The 16463-nt window shown below is 42.1% G+C and overlaps 1 non-coding gene across 1 annotated transcript; it reads left to right on the forward strand.

Moving 5' to 3' along the window:
• Positions 1-16347: 16347 nt before the first annotated feature.
• Positions 16348-16463, forward strand: LOC115803347 (small Cajal body-specific RNA 11). The gene has a single exon (XR_004024026.1).

Here is a 16463-nt window from a genome sequence, read left to right on the forward strand (position 1 = left end):
AAAGATCTACACCAGCTACTATAATGCAGACAACACAATTTCCCAGAATGGAGGTAGACAGAGTAAAAGGCAACACAAAGAGATGAGATGGCTGGAAAGAAGCCCCAGTTCCCCTAATCTCATCCCTCCAGCTTTGTGCAGGAGCTATAAAGGCAATCAGCCTGACTCACAGACAGCACTACTGTTCCCAGGCCAAAGAGCATTAAGAAGTGAAGTACTGCTGGGCCCCATAGTCGGGGCGTGACAAGCATTATGGGATATATATGTCCCAGGACTGGCTGGCTTTTCTCTCAGCTCCTCATAGTCTAGCATCATCCTCATCTCACTCATGTTCTCATTGCTGAGAAAGGGCCAGACTAGAAGACACCCCTGCGGCCCCAGGTAGAAGAGCTTGCTCAAGTTGCAGGATATCTAATTGCTTGAGAAGGGGAAACTGAGATTTTCCCCAGTGGCTCTAAGCATTTCTGTAAGCAATGCCTGTTTTCAGCAACTCCCTGCACCAGCCATGCTACAGAAAGATTTAGTGGAGCTGAGTGAATGGCCAGAGAGAAAAGCTGGCATTATCCCTAAAACAAGCCCACTTCACTTCTCAGCCTCTGGGAGAACACCAAGTAAGGAGAAGAGCAACCAACCAATCAAGTGTGGGATGAAAGCATTACCTCATCAGGGTGAGCTCCCATTAGCTGAAATTACTTCAGATAAAGCTTTCATGGGAGTAAATGAACCCTTGTCAGGAACTCACACCCCACCCAGGGACCATTTTCCTCCCCTATTGCTTCTTATTTTTAAATTAAGAAAAGGGGTGGATGGGGAACAACAGACCATTCCCTAACATTTTTCACAAGCATACATGGTCATGAGAAGGTTTAGATCTTCTCTCCCCCAAAATTATTATTCAGTGCCTTTTGGACAAAAAAAGGGGGCCACCTGCAACAGATTGGTAAGGGAAGTTGGAGAGGAGGAGGCAAAAAGGGTGAATTATCAGTCGTGTTCTGAACCTGCAGTGGAACTGTCAGAGGGACAAAGAAACAAAAAGAATAATAAAAATCAAAACACATTGGAGCAGATGGCAAGACACTGACTTGTTTTTGCAACTTAAAGTTATCCTCATAGCTACAGCTTCTGTTTTTAATGAAAACTGCCAAAAGTTATCCTGTTTTTTTTTTAAAGCAAATAAATATAAGCAGCAAATTTCTAGTTTGTGACTTAAATCCAGTAATGAATAAAGCTCTCAGTAAACCTGTCTTCCTGCTATCAAAACCCCATATTTGACAGAACCAAGAACAAAAGTTTGTTTTATGTGTGCTTCAGAAACCATTTGCATTTAGTGATTAAAGGGAAAGGAAGGCAAATCTCCTAAGATAGACTTGTTTCTATCACACAGAAGTTAGCTGTCTAGGCGGCTTCCCTGGTGGCTCAGTGGTTAAGAATCCTCCGGCCAATGCAGGGGACACGGGTTCAAGCCCTGGTCCGGGAAGATCCCACATGCCGCGGAGCAACTAAGCCCGTGTGCCACAACTACTGAGCCTGTGCTCTAGAGCCTGCAAGCCACAACTACTGAGCCCACGTGCCACAACTACTGAAGCCTGCACACATAGAGCCCGTGCTCCGCAATGAGACAAGCCACCGCAATGAGAAGCCCATGCACCACACCAAAGACCCGATGCAGCCAAAAATAAATAAATAAAATAAATACAATTTTTTTTAATTTTTGAAAAAAAAAGAAGTTAGCTGTCACCTAAGAACTGATTTGCAAAAAAAGGCATGAAAACAAGTCTAATTTCAAATATAGAGAGTTGACTATTTGAGAAGGGAGTTCTGTTCCCATATTAGAGGCAGAGGCTATTTGGGAACATAATTATATCTTTTATTCTAAATTGATTTAAACTTAAAATTGACAGAATATAGGGAGCAGATTTGTTGTGGTTTGTTGTTGCTTTCCAAAGGGCTTTAAAACAGCTATTTTAAAAAAAAAAAAAACAGCTATTTTTTAGTGAAGTAGTCTAAACCAAAGACTAGTTTACTACTGCTACAATGTAATTCACATTCAAGATTCCTTCTGCTTTGTAGCCAGGCCTACTTTGAGCCCAGCCCAGACTGCAATCATCAGGTTCCAAACATGTTGGAATCTGTGGCAAAGTCTTCAAACTGGAATTCTACAGCAGCAATTTAACCATGTTTAAAGACCAAAATTCTCTGGAGAGAATGGATTCTGACTTGGGGATATCCTTGGGGATAAATTATGCAGGGTATAGGCCATGAGGAGGACCCAAAAGAACACTGAAAAAATGATTATTCACTTTGGTAGTCATGTCCCAGGTGCCTTGTAAAACCTTTTATCTTTGACACCTTCACTCATTCAGCTGACCTTTATTCAGTGCCTCCTACGTGCTGTTATTATAAAGATGTGTCAGACTCCTCTTGATTCAAGTTTGGCTCCCACCACTACCAGAAATAAACTATAAAAGATAGCTCAGTGTTCCCTTATACAAGGTTCCTTAATAGTTTTTACCAGCTACTGAGTACCTACTGTGTGCCAAATACCTTTCCATATGTCAGAGGTTCCCAAACTTTCTCTTTTCTCAGAGCCCACCGTGTCTCAGCAAGTTTTCCACCATTCCCTTAGGCCAAAAGAAATACCTAACAGCTCCATTTATTAAATAATTTGATCGAAACAAGAAGCATTTATATACTAAGGATTTAGTAGCTGTTTGAAAAAAATGATACATGTAAATTGAAAGGAAACTATTATTTCTATTTTATTCTTAAATAATCACAATTACTTATTAGTGAGATGTGTGCACCTATTTCACACTGCTCAACTTCTTAATCACATTGGACACCACCACCGTTACTTAGTGTCCCATGTTGATTTTTACATGGTACTTGCTTTTTATCACACTGAAAACCCAGCTTTGTGAAGATACAAACATAAGGCATGACAGAAGGTAGCACAATCTAATTTTGAAACTCTTAACTACCTCTGGTACCCAATGTACATCACTGTGTTTCCCTCAAATTTTTGAAATATCCAACTGTGGTAACCATGTGAGTTCACTGCAGAGCCTTAGGGTGCCTCAACACACAGTTTGGGAACCATGGACATACGCCGTTTCATGTTATCTTCACAACATTTCTGCATTGCAGGTACTACTCCAATTTTTAGATGTGGGAGTTGAGGCTGAGGACAGTTAAATAATTTACAAAGTTCACATAACTAGTAGGTGGTAGCACTGGGATCTACGTCTGCCTGACTCAAAACACACATGCTCTTCCTGTTAGCCATGCTGCCTTTCTCCTCTCTCACTAGCTTTGCAGGATATTAGAATTACAGACTTTCAGAGCTGGAAGGATCTCAGGGATGACCTAGTCCCAGAACTCTGGTTTTACAGATGACCAAGACACACACTGCTTAAAGGCAGAGCTGGAGCCCAGGCCCCCAGACTCCTGGTCTAGAGTTCTTTCCATTGCATCAGGCTGATTCCCTAATAGATGAGTGTAAGAGGAGGGAAAAAGTGTCCCCAAGACATATCTGCCCCATAAGAGGTTTCCATGTTGGGGTTCATGTTTGGTCAGAGGCAAAGGGTGTGCCCTTCAAAGATCAGAGGCTGCTGTTGGGAAAGCAGAAGGTAACTCTTCCCAACCTACTGCCCACTTGACAGCTATAGAAGAAGCAGGGGAAATAGAAAATATCTTAATTTTCTCTCTGCTAGTGATATGTTTTCAGAACAGGAAGCTCTGGATTCAATTTTTTTGTCATTGCAAACATAAAACTATTTCCAGGCCAAATATTAATCCTCCCCGCTTTTGCATGCTCTTCTGGAATATGTCTCACACCCTTCTGCTCTAGAAACCAAAAACTGAAAGTACTTGCTCAGGAGTGGATGGCAGGGTCAGAACGATGACGACGATGATGATATTCAACTAACACTCACTGGACTTGTACTATGTGCTCCAGGCCAGTCACTGTGTTGAGAGCTTTACACTTATTATTTCTTTTCTTATAATATTTTAAAGTAAGTTATTTTAAAATATAATATATAGGGCTTCCCTGGTGGCGCAGTGGTTGAGAGTCTGCCTGCCGATGCAGGGGACACGGGTTCGTGCCCCGGTCTGGGAAGATCCCACATGCCGCAGAGCGGCTGGGCCTGTGAGCCATGACTGCTGAGCCTCAGCGTCCGGAGCCTGTGCTCCGCAACGGGAGAGGCCACAACAGTGAGAGGCCCGCGCACCGAAAAAAAAAAAATAATAATAATAAAATATAATATAATATATACATAGAAAATGGCATAGGGCTTCCCCAGTGGTGCAGTGGTTAAGAATCCACCTGCCAATGCAGGGGACACAGGTTCGAGCCCTGGTCCAGGAAGATCCCACATGCCACAGAGCAACTAAGCCCATGTGCCACAACTACTGAGCCTGCGTTCTAGAGCCCGCGAGCCACAACTACTGAAGCCCGCGCACCTAGAGCCCGTGCTCTGCAACAAGAGAAGCCACCGCAATGAGAAGCTCGCGTACCGCAGTGAAGAGTAGCCCCCGTTCACCGCAACTGGAGAAAGCCTGCGCGTAGCAACAAAGACCCAATGCAGCCAAAAATATATAAATAAAACAAATTAATTTATTTTAAAAAAAGAAAATGGCATAAAGCATATATATATAAAGTATATATGTATATGTGTCTGTAGTTATACCAATAATTATAAAGCAAATACCCATGTAACCATCACCCAGATCAAAAAATGAAACATTGCCACCTTGGAAGCTCCTCCCCTAGTCACAGCCCTCACTTTCCTTTTTAGAGGTGAACTATATCTTGACTTTTATAATCATCATTTCTTCATTTTTCTTTACAAATTTACCAACTGTTGACAGAGCCATAAATAAAATGTGTTTTTGACCATTAACAGCTTCCCTCCAGGGCCCTGCCTCCCACTCCAGGCTCCCCTGTTTTCTCTAGGCTGCGGCTCAGCATTTCTACTTAGACTGCCCTGCACGTCTTCTTGGAAGATCCTCTACTTCCTGAATCACTTATTCAATTCCTCCTTCTTAAGGAACAGTGCATGGGAAGTCAAAATCAAAACTGCATGTCTGAAATGTCTTTATTGTATCCTCAAATTTGATAGATAGGTTGGCTCAGAATTGAATTCTAGTTTAGAAATTGATTTCTATGAAATGTTTGAAGGCACTTCTCCACTGCCTTTTCTAATGGTGCTTTTGAGACTTCTGATGTCATTCTTATTCCTGTCCCTTTGTGGATGCCCTGTGTTTCCCATCTGGAAGCTTTCAGGATCTTTTCTTTATGCCTGGTTCTGGAGTTTGGGAGTGATGGATGCTGTGCAGCACCAACCGGATGCCCCTTCAGGAATGCAGTTACTCCCCCAACTTCTGGGAATGCTGCCATGACCCTCGGTTGTCAGCCCTCTTTGGAGAATGCCTTGGCTGAAGGTAACTTCCAGGACCAGCCTGTATAGAATAACTGACAACACGGTCAGGGGAGGGGTGAAGGCCCAGCTTCCTCACCTCAGCTGGCAACAATTCTGCACACACATCCCAGCTCTAGAGCTCCCCATGAGAGGTCAGCTGAGGTCTTCACTGGGCCTGCACCACTGCCCAACTTCTTCTTCTGCCCTTTCCTTCCCCTTCCTTCCACATGTGTTGATCCCAAGAGCACTCTCCTAAGTGTCCTGCCTGCTACCCTTCATCAGAGAGTTTCTTCCCAGAGAACCCAACTTGCAACTACAACATGTCTTGCTGTGGGTCTTGTTTGCATTCATCATGTTGAACAAATCTGTAGGCCCCATATTCTTGCTAACATTTACCTCCACTATGAGTATGTTGGCATACCCATTTTAGAGATGCACAAACTCAGACTACGGAAGTGAAAAAATTTGCAGAACAAGGTCACAGGTAGTAACAGGTAGTACAATAGGTAGGAAGTAGCAGAAATGGGATTTGAAACCAGGTTTGTCTTAGTGCAAAACCAGTGCAGTGTTCATTTCTGGAGTGACTGTGGGAGTTTTGGCTACACACACTGAGTCCCAAGCTTGTTGAAGAGGAAAGAGGAGCAGGCAGAAGCCAGGAACACAGCATGAACATAGTTACCTTTATTCTTTCAGTACAAGCCACTTTGTTCCCATGGGAGAAAGCCGATTCTGCCTGCTGCAATGGACATTGTGCCTTCAGCTACCATGGCATCCATTCAGATGAAAGCTGAATGTCTCTACATAAGCAGCTCTGATAAATGTTGGGACAGGAGCACATGTAAGAAAGATAAAATGAAGTGGGGAAACAGAGGTTCGGCCTAGTGTGTTTCTCTTACGACAAATATTTGGTATTTAATTTTATTGCCATCAAAGCTCATGTGACATTGGGAAGATTCCTTCTCTCTGGGCCTCAGTTTTCCTTTGTATAAATTAAAGGTTTACAACAGATAAATCCCATGGACTTTAAAAACCTCATGAATAAACCACAAATTGAATACCTATTACCAAGACATATACTTTCATTCAACAAATATTTATTGAATGCTTGTTACGAGCCAGGCACAGTTCTAGGCACACATAGAACACACGGTTCTAGGGATATATAAGTGAACAAAACAAACAAAAATCCCTGGACTGAAGGATCTTACGTTGTAATGGGACACTTACTTAGTGCTTACCTTGTGCCAAGCAGAGGTCTGAGCACTTGTAGACATATCAACTCATTTAATCCTCATGACAGCATTTTGAGGTACGTACTATTAACATCATTCCCATTTTACAGCTGAAGACAGAGGTATAGAAACATCAAGTTGTACTTGTTACAAATCTGCGATGTGAACCCAGCATTCTGGCTTCAGGGGCTAGGCTCTTATGTTATGCCACCACTGACTCTGGAAAAGTCCAATGGAACTACTTTCAAACTTATTGGCTTTGAAATTCTTGCCAAAACATGATGACCTTGTAAAGCTAACATAAAAGGCCACTTTCAGAACAGTATGTACTTAGAAGATTTACAAAAGAAACATTTTCTATTTTATGTTAATAGAAATTCAAAGACAAATCATTCTTTCAGTAGCCAAGTGAAATTCTAAATAGAAATGATAACCACATTTCATTCCAGCATGATTGTACAGACTATAACTTAAGTGAATATAGTGCCAGCTGGGAGCTTTAAGAAATTTATTTTTCTTACTAAGTTTCTTATTTTTGGTTTACATATTCCTTGAAACAATCTGACAACTACAATAATCACCTACACTTTATTTTGTAGGTGACAACTAATAATTATAATACAGATGTTCCTCAACTTATAATGGGGTTACATCCCAATAAGTTGAAAATATTGTAGGTCAAAAATGCATTTGATACGCCAAGCCTACCTAACATCACAGCTTAGCCTAGCCTACCCTAAACATGCTCAGGACACAACATTAGCCTACAGTTGGGCAAAATCATCTAACACAAAGCCTATATCATAAAGTGTTGAATATCTCATGTAATGTATTGACTACCGTACTGAAAGTGAACAGAATGTTTGTATGGGTATAGAATGGTTGTAAGTTGTTTACCCTTGTGATCACATGGCTGACTTGGGGCTGTGGCTCACTGCCGCTGCCCAGCATCATGAGACTAGCCCTGGAAAAGACCAAAACTCAAAATTCAAGGTACAGTTTCTACTGAATGCATATCACTTTCACACCATCGTAAAGTCGAAAAATCTTAAGTTGAACTAGTCAGGGATGTACATTGTACGCTGATACTCACTTATGTCACTGACAGAAGGATCTGTAAGAAAGAAGAGTCTGTATAGGAACTTGCTGGTCCCTGAGCCTTCAGATGCACTCTCTGTGGTGAGATTCATTCTGCCCAAGCTCAGGGCAAGTTCCAAGAGAAAGTCTGGATGTCAGGGCAGCCTCGGTAAATTTCCAGATTGCTCCATCAGGTTTGGAGGGGCTCTTTGATATCGTCTTATTAAGGTACCTTACTTTACCATTTCAGGAGGAAACTGAGGCTCAGAGGGGTATGGAATTAATGGCAGATACAAAGCTAGAGCCCAGGTGTCCTGATGGGATGATCAACTGTCCCAAATTTCCCAAAAATGTGGGACTTCCAGTGTTAAAACAGGGCAGCTTGAGGGAGAAACAGAATGAATTGGTCACTCTGACTCTTAGTTCTGGCTATCCACTGCTTTTAAAAATATCTTCAGGATGCTGCATCATTCCCTGCTGGTCCCAAGCTCGGGAAGACCCTTTGTCTGTTTCCTTTGACTTCCCTTTAGAGTTTCATACAGAATTTTTAAGACTGTATCCTCCTGCCTATTGCCCATTTCTCCTCATCCCCTCTCTCTTGTTTTCTCTGGGAAAGTGGAGTTTGCAGGGCAAGCAGGGTGATAGTCATTTAGGAACTAATAAGGAATGATTTCATCTCTAGAAATCCAAGAACACCTGAATGGTCCAAATGATATCCAGAGAGTGAAGCAATATCCCTCACAACCCATGGAAGGTAAGAGCTGGCCTCTGTATAGGTAGACAGCTCCTGAAAGGTGGGATTTCACAGCCAGGGATGGCTCTGACTGCCCTCTCTCCACTAAATACCTCTTCTTCCTAATGACTCAAGCCAGTAATTCCATCATCAGAGTTTCATTCCTGCAGCTTAAGCCAAACAAAGGCTTATTAAATGAATTCCCCTTGCAAAGGTTAATAAATCAGTGATCAATCTCTCCAAATGAACAATGTCCTCAGAAACTCTGACCACTTCTCTGTTTTCTAATGCACTCTTCCTGGTCTGCGTGTATACAGTTCAGGCTCACATGCTCATGAAGTTGTGGAAGACCCAGCCCTCCAACAGACTGCATTTCCTCTGCATACACTCCCTTCTATGTCCCCCACAGGCTGGGGATGTCTCTCCATCCAGCTCCCATTATAGGGCCACATAAGAGCAGTGGCCCATAGGATAAAGTCTAAGCTCCTCTGCTTACTTGTGAAGACCTATCTGATTTGCTAAAAAGGTATGCTCTAGAGGGCAGGGCCTTGGTAAGTAGTTTCATGGCTATATTCCCAGCACCTAATCTGGTGCCTGGTACACAGAGGTGCTCAAAAAATACTTATGTTGATCAACTAACTGATTCAATTCTTTCTACATGCATTTATCACCCCAGACTTCCTGGCTAGAACCCTTCACTCACAAACTTCAACTCCCCCGCGACCTTGCACATACACTCAGTGGTCAGAATTGCCTGTTGCACCTTGGTTCTTGTACTGCTTACTCTGGAAGTCCCCTGCCTTCATCTCCATCCACCTAGTCTATCCATCTTTCAAGTCCTATTTCTGCCAGGAGCCTTCCTGAGTACTACACCCCATCATGATTCCTCCCATGCCACACAGCTACTACACTCATCATTCAACTGGCATTCCACCCCTCAACTTAAATTGTCCTGGTATTCCACACTGCTCTGGTACAGCAACCTTACTCTCTTCATCCCCTTGCTTCCTTTGTTGGTGTCGCTTTGCTGAGAATCTGTCTTTGGCCCTCTGCTCTCTTCTCTCAGTTCCCTCTCTCTGATGCCTCATACAATCTCACAGCTTCAACTATTTCCTCTCCATAGTAGAATCCCAAATCTAGACCTTCAAAATTCTGTCCTCTCTCCCCAGCTCCTGAGTCAAATTTCCAACTACCAATGAAACATTGGTAGTTGGAAATGGGCTCTGCTGCCATCACCTTTCTCACCAAATGAAGCCCTGACTTCCCAGGTGTTACTATCACCCTTCTCCCCAGTCACACAGGGTGGAAAATGCAGCCATTAGGGATGAGGGAGAAAGGTAAGTACTATCAACAACAATAACAAGATTAATCAATAGGCAATCTTAGAAATGGAGGGACTTCCCTGGTGGTCCAGTGATTAAGACTCCACACTCCCAATGCAGGGGGCCTGGGTTCGATCCCTGGTCGGGGAACTAGATCCTGCATACTGCAACTAAGAGCCCACATGCTGCAACTAAATGTCCCGCATGCCGCAACTAAAGATCCCACATGCCGCAACTAAAGATCCGCATGCCGCAATGAAGATCCTGCATGCCGCAGTTAGGACCCAGCACAGTCAAATAAATAAATAAATTTTTTTAAAGAATGGAAAATTTTATTTGAGCCAAACTGAGGATTATAACCCGGGAGAGAGTCTCTCAGAGAGTTATGAGGATGGTTCCAAAGAATAAGGGAGGAGGTGAGCACACATGCGACAGGCAAAAGTTACCTGTAATCAAGCACACATCTCTTGTAATTTCGATCAAGGTTTGGGAGGCATTTCATGACCAATTTGTCCCACGGCACTAGGAATGCTAGGCAAGGATTCCCAGGATTCTCAGGTCAGGCAAGGATTTCATTGACAGTCCACCCAACGTGCTATTACTGGACTAGGCCCTGTTAACAGTAACCAAAAGCCTCTGAACTGCCTATCTCACTAGTTTGTTATGGTCCAGGAAATGGTTCCCTCTTGTTGCTTCTTCACATATCTAGAGTTACACTATCACACTCACTGATCTTATAGAACTATATATTTATAGTGGTCAATTGTTTGTAGTCACCTAATCATCATTAATTTCATCTGAGGCTCAGTCACACATTTGGTAATGCAAGAAACAATAATCTTATAAAATAGGCAGAATACAAGTAATATAGCTAGTAACGTTAATAAGGTCATAAGTAGTATTTCAGCTAAGAACTTCCTTTAGGTGTGGCCCAGTATCTATCCAGGTCATCTGAACAGTCTGTCCTGCACCAACTGCTATCTTTAAGGGAAATGATATATTGGCATTGTACATAAAGATCCCTAAAGCTGTCTGCATGTACAAGGCAAGTGGTAGGTCATCGTGACCCCTTCAAGAATTGAGAAAGGAATGTTACCTTCTAAGGAATTACATGGCTGGCACCAGAAGGAGAAAAACTGATCTTTACAGTTGAGTCAGTTGAATAGGCATTTCTGTCACTGGGGAGGTCTGGTTAACTCATAATGCAGATATACAACACACACTGGAGGGGAAGCAGGAGGTCCAAAGGCGCAGGAACAAATTTTATGTTTAAACTTTTCTTATCTTGCCTTAAAATGTGAATTTTATTTCATCGATACAAAGACATAGTCGATTCTTCTTGAGAAGATCTCTCAATCTTTCTCCCCACCCGCCCCCAATTCATTGTCCACACAACAACCAGAGTAATCTTTTTAAAAAGTGAGTCAGATTCCCCTCACTCCCATACATACACTTAAAGTCCTGCATTGACTTCCCATTGCACCTAAAATAAAGGGTCCAGGTTATCTGGCTCCTGCTGCTCCCTTCACCCCTCAGCTTTCTCTCTCCTGGACTCCATCAAGATCTCAGAGCATGTGCCCTTGGGGGTCCTCTGCTGCTAGGGACTCTTCTCCCTCTACTCTCTGCATGGCTGACTTCTTGTCTTTAAAAACCTGCTGCAGGGGCTTCCCTGGTGGCGCAGTGGTTGAGAGTCCGCCTGCTGATGCAGGGGGCACAGGTTCATGCCCTGGTCCGGGAAGATCCCACGTGCCTCGGAGCGGCTGGGCCCATGGGCCATGGCCTCTGGGCCTGCGCGTCCGGAGCCTGTGCTCCGCAACGGGAGAGGCCACAATGGTGAGAGGCCCGCACACTGCAAAAAAAAAAAAAAAAACCCTGCTGCAGGACTTCCCTGGTGGTCCAGTGGTTAAGACTCCACACTTCCACTGCAGGTGGTGCAGGCAGGAAGTTCCACATGCCTCACGGTGCAGCCAAAATAAATAAATAAATAAAAATCTGCTTCACTTTTAACCCAACCCCTAAGTGCTTTGAGAAATATCAGAGGGCTACTTATTGTCTCCCAAATACAAGGTTACACTTGAGTTTGTGTCTGGAGACCTGTATCCTCCTCTCTACCCACTTCCTGTTTGTCCTTCAAAGCTCTGCCAATATCACCTCCTCTTTGAGACCGAGCCCAGTGAAATCACTCCTGCCATGAATGCCACAGAACTTAGGGTCAGAGCCATCATTCAGTACTTATCAGATCCTCTCCTTATTTCAGTATTATCAACTTTTTAAAATGTTTTATGCATATTGTTTTATTTTCCAGATATAAAGTTTCTTCTGAGAGCAAGGACCATTCTTTATATCCTGAATTGCAGCAAGCTCACTAGACCAATTTACATTTGTACAACCTTTTAAAATACCTTTTATTTATTTATTTATTTTAATAAATTTATGTATTTATTTTTGGCTGCGTTAGGTCTTTGTTGCTGGGCGCGGGCTTCTCATTGCAGTGGCTTCTCTTGTTGCGGAGCACGGGCTCTAGGCACACGGGCTTCAGTAGTTGTGGTGCATGGGCTTAGTAGTTGTGGCGCACGGGCTTAGTTGGTCTGCGGCACGTGGGATCTTCCCGGACCAGGGCTGGAACCCATGTCCCCTGCATTGGCAGGCAGATTTTTAACCACTGTGCCACCAGGGAAGTCCCTAAAATACCTTTAAAAAGCTAATGAATATATTTTTTAAATTGTAATAATTTTTAATGATAATTCACATTTGAAAATCAAAACAATAGGGCTTCCCTGGTGGTGCAGTGGTTGAGAGTCCGTCTGCCGATGCAGGGGACATGGGTTCGTGCCCCAGTCCGGGAAGATTCCACATGCCGCGGAGTGGCTGGGCCCATGAGCCATGGCCGCTGAGCCTGCGCATCCGGAGCCTGTGCTCTGCAACAGGAGAGGCCACAACAGTGAGAGGCCCGTGTACCACAAAAAAAAAAAAAAAATCAAAACAATATAAAAAGATTTGAAAAGTCTTCCTTACATCTTGTTCACATCTATCCATATACTACCTATGTCATTTTTGAGTCCACGGGAAACAACTTTTATTAGTTTCTTATATATTATTCCTGTTTCTTTATGATAATGTGGAAAAACATTAATATATATTCTTCTTACTCCCTGTACTAATACAAAAGAGACACACTCTCCACATGGCTATGTACCTCACTTTTTTCTCTTAGCAGTGTATCCTGGAAATCTCTCCAAAACAGTACACAGAGAGGAGATATTACTATTCTAGGGCTACAGAGTATACCATTGGGTGGATAGTTTATTTTACTCATTCCCTGTTACTGATTTGTTTCTATGTTTTGCTATTATAAATAATACTCCAATGAATAATCTTGTACATGTATGATTTAATACTTCTGAAGTTGTGTCTGCAGATAGATTCCCAGAAGCAGAATTCTGGATCAAAGGGTAAATGCATCTATAATTTTTGCCAATATCTTCAGATTCCTTTCTCAAGGGTTATGGCATTTTGCATTCCCTTCAGCAACGCAAATGAGTCTTACTATTTCTCCACAGCCATGCTAACATAGAATGTTATCAAACTCTTGGATTTTTGCTGGTCTGACTGGTGAACAGTGGAGTAGTTTCTACCTGCATTCCTCTTATTATGACTGAGCTTGAGCATCTTTTCACATTTTGAAGGGCCATGTTTGTTTCTTGGCCTATGAATGGTCTATCCATGTTCTTGGTCAATTTCTCTATTGAGTTATGATCTTTTCTCAGTTTCTAGGCTTACTCTATACTAGGTAGATTAATCTTTCTCTGTAATATTAATTGTTAATCTTTTCCCCCAATTTTTCATTTTTCTTTTAATTTTATTTATGGCATAATCAATTATTCTTGAGGAATAAGTAAATTACCAAAACTGAAGAAGTAGAAAACCTTTATAAGATCAATTACCATAGAAGAAACTAAAAGAGTTTTCAAATCTCTATATTATTTTTTTAATATTTATTTATTTATTTACTTGGCTGCATCGGGTCTTAGTTGTGGCATGTGGGATCTTTGTTGTGGCATGAGGGATCTTTTGTTGCAGTGTGCCAGCTTCTCTCTAGTTGTGGCGTGTGGGCTCTAGAGTGCATGGGCTCAGTAGATGTGGCGTGCAGACTCTCTAATTGCGGTGCACGGGCTCTAGAGCGTGCGGGCTCAGTAGTTGTGGTGCACAGGCTTAGTTGTCCCCTGGCATGTGGGATCTTAGTTCCCCGACCAGGGATCAAACTCGCATCCCCTGTATTGGAAGGCAGATTCTTAACCACTGGACCACGAGGGAAGTCCCTCAAATTTCTATTTTAAAGAGGGTACCACGTTCAGAGAGTTTTACTGGTGAGTTCTATCAAACTTTCGTGGAACAAATAATCACTATATTATTATTAACTGTGGTTGAAAAAAACACATAATATCAACGAAATGAGAAGACAAGTCACAGACTGGAAGAAATATTTGCAAAAGACAAACCCGATAAATGACTGTTATCCAAAATATACAAAGAACTCTTAAACTCAACAATAAGAAAACAAAAACCCAATTAAAAAATGGGTCAAAGACCTTAACAGACACCTCATTAAAGAAGATATACAGATGGCAAATAAACACATGAAAACATGCTCCACATCAATATGTTAACAGAGAATTGCAAATCAAAACAACAGTGAGGGGACTTCTTTGGTGGTCCAGTGATTAGAATGGAACTTCTAATAACAATCTGCCTTCCAATGCGGGAGATGTGGGTAGAATCCCTGGTTGGGGAAATAAGATCCCACATGCCACCAAGGCAACTAAGCCTGCGTGCTCTAGAACCCACACGTCACAACTAGAGAGCCTGCATGTCACAACTACTGAGCCCACATGCTCTGGAGCCCACGCACCACAACTAGAGAGAATAGCCTGCACACAGCAATGAAAGATCCCGCATGCCTCGTTGAATATCCCACATGCCACAACTAAGACCCGATGCAGCCAAATAAATAAATATTTAAAAAATAAATAAATAAAACAACAGTGAGGTACCACTACACATCTGTTAGAAGGGCCAAAATCCCAAACACTGACAACACCAAATACTGTCAAGGATGTGGAGCAACAGGAACTCTCATTCACTCCTGGAGGAAATGCAAAATGGTACAGCCACTTTAGAAGACAGTTCGGCTGTTTCTTACAAAACAGGTTGAAGACCTATGTCCTCACAAAAACCTGGACTGCTTTATTCATAATTGCCAAAACTTGGAAGCAACCAAGATGTTCTTCAGCAGGTGAATGGATAAATTGTGGTATGTCCAGACAATGAAATATTATTCAGTGCTAAAAAGAAATGAGCTATCAAGCCATGAAAAGACATGGAGGAATATTACTAAGTGAAAGAAGCCAATCTGAAAAGGCCACATGCTGTATGATTCCAACTACATGACATTCTGGAAAAGGCAAAACTATGGAGACAGTAAAAAGATCAGCGGTTGCCAGCGTTGGGTGGGAGGGTCAGGAAGGAAGAAGGAGTGAAGAGGTGGAGCACAGAAGATTTTTAGGGCAGTGAAAATACTCCATATGATACCATAATGATGGATACATGTCATTATACATTTGTCCAAATACGTAGAATGTACATCAAGAGTGAACCCTAATGTAAACTATGGACTTTGAGTGATTATGATGGGTCAGTGTAGGTAGAAATGTACCATTCTGGTGAGTAATGCTGATAACAGGGGAGGTTACACATGTATGGGGACAGGGGGTATATGGGAAATCTCTGTACCTCATTTTCAATTTTGTTGTAAACTTAAAACTGCTCTAAGAAAAAGCTTTTTATATATATATATATATATATATATATATATACACACACACACACACACACATACACACACAGAAATCAGATCGGGGTTGCCAGGAGCTGCGATGGGGTAGGGGTTGATTATAAAAGAGCACAAAAGAACTTGGGGTAATGAAAATGTTCTGTGTGTTGATTGTGGTGGTTACTACATAACTGTATATATTTGTCAAAATTTTTATATACTTAAAAAGGATAAAGTTTACTGTATGTAAGTTATGCCTCACTAAACCTTTAAACATTTCTAAGAATGTATATCTTTTCAAATTCATTCAACAAATATTTACTATATGTCAACTATGTGCCTGGTACTATTGTAGGCCCTGAGGATACAACAGTGACTAAAATTGACAAAATTCTGTTTTCATGGTGTTTATGTTCTGTTGGGAGAAACAGACAATAAACAAGATTAATATGTAAAATATCTAGCATGTTAGTGTTGGTAAGATTTGCTATCAGAGTAGATATGGGGTGTGAGGAAGAGGAGCCTAGAATTGCCCTTAACAATTGAAAGACAGAGTTGCCATTTATTGAGATGGGAAGACTGGTTAGAGGATCAGATTGAGAGTGAAGAGGAAGAGAACGGGAAGCTCTGTTTTGGACATGTCACATTTGAAATGCCTGCTAGATAGCCAATTAGGCCTTCCTGGAGGATGCCCAGCAGACAGCTGGATATACAAGTTTGGAGCATAGGTGAGGTCTGACTAAAGATATAATTTTGGAGTCTGGCAGGACATGCAGCAATCTCCCTCTCATTTTAGGAGGGCCATCCCAAGAATAGGGTTGGTTCTTAAAGGCACAAGAGGACAAT

This window comes from Delphinapterus leucas, chromosome 3 (genome assembly GCF_059928025.1).
Source record: "Delphinapterus leucas isolate spDelLeu-1000000601 "Yukka" chromosome 3, BTC_Dleu_Yukka2, whole genome shotgun sequence".
Taxonomy (NCBI): domain Eukaryota; kingdom Metazoa; phylum Chordata; class Mammalia; order Artiodactyla; family Monodontidae; genus Delphinapterus; species Delphinapterus leucas.